Genomic DNA, 1,480 nt, shown 5'->3' on the forward strand with positions numbered 1-1,480 from the left:
AAAATTATGCACTCTCCTCCTACTATATATACTGCGCACAACTAAAATGCAGCACAGATATGGATGGATAGTATACTTGATGACACAGAGGTAGGTAGAGCAGTGGACTACTGTACCGTATTCCTATATATATACTGGTGGTCAGCAAATTTCTGCACTGTCCTACTATATATACTGCGCACAACTAAAATGCAGCACAGGTATGGATGGATAGTATAGTTGATGACACAGAGGTAGGTAGAGCAGTGAACTACTGTACCGTACTGCTATATATATACTGGTGGTCAGCAAAATTCTGCACTGTCCTCATACTATATACTACAATGCAGCACAGATATGGAGTGTTTTTCAGGCAGAGAACATAGATATTTTCAGCACACTGAGCACAGATATTTGCAAGCACGCTGAGCACAGATATTTGCAGCACACTGAGCACAGATATTTGCAGCACACTGAACACAGAAACTGAGAGAACGTTGCACGTCCTCTCGCTATCATCTCTAATGCACGAGTGAACACCGAGCAAGGTGGGAAGATCCGAGTCTGCCTCGGAACCGTGTAAAATGGGTGAAGGTCGGGGGAGTTCGGATCTCAAGGAACCGAACCCGCTCATCACTAATTGAAACTGATTTACCTAAGTCATGGGCAGACCTGACACCCAGCCCAAGTATCCATTGTCACCCAGTGTGCAGCGTTAAGAGGGTGTGGACAGCATAGCACCATTTTCACAAGCTACTCCCTGTTAAGGGGCCAGTAAATACAACCATCTGAGTTATTGTTATGATCTGTTTCTATTGGATCAGCATGCAATATTTTTCTGCATTCCTAGTTCATTTCAGATTCCTGCATGTTCCTGTGTTCAGTTTCAGCTGCAGTATAATGAGGGGTTTTGTCTGTGTGTACAGCTGTATAGGTGCATTGAGTCTCCTAATCAGAAGGCCTGTTCTTCCTGGCTGCTCTGATTGGGAATTGTCTGCTATATATGTGTTACCTGTCCCTCATTCCATGCTGGTCATAGATCCTGGGTGCTGTGGGAGCCTTTTTCTCTAGATCCTGGTTCCAGTCATGTAAAATTTTGTATGGTTTTCTGTTTCTGTACCCAGTTATACCCGTGTTCAGTTCTGTGTCAGCTATGTAATCATCAGCTTCCAACCCAGTTATACCTGTGTTCAGTTCTATGTCAAATTATGTAATCATCTGCATCCTACTCAGTTATACATGTGTCTAGTTCTGAGTCAGTTATATAGTTACCAGAATCCAACTCTGTATTCCTGTGTACAGCCCTGTGTCAGTACATAATCTTCAGCATCTTACTCTGTGTCAGTCATATTATCTGTCTTGATTGAATTAGTTATTTCTGCTATAGTACTCCTCGTCTTCTTGCTATACGGTCTTGTGTTTCCTTAGTAATTTACTTCACTTACAAACCATCAGTACTCCCTATGCCAGTGGCTTTGTCTCTGCATTGTTTTGGTCTAAC

The sequence above is a fragment of the Pseudophryne corroboree genome, chromosome 8, assembly GCF_028390025.1.
Source record: "Pseudophryne corroboree isolate aPseCor3 chromosome 8, aPseCor3.hap2, whole genome shotgun sequence".
NCBI classification, from domain to species: Eukaryota; Metazoa; Chordata; class Amphibia; order Anura; family Myobatrachidae; genus Pseudophryne; species Pseudophryne corroboree.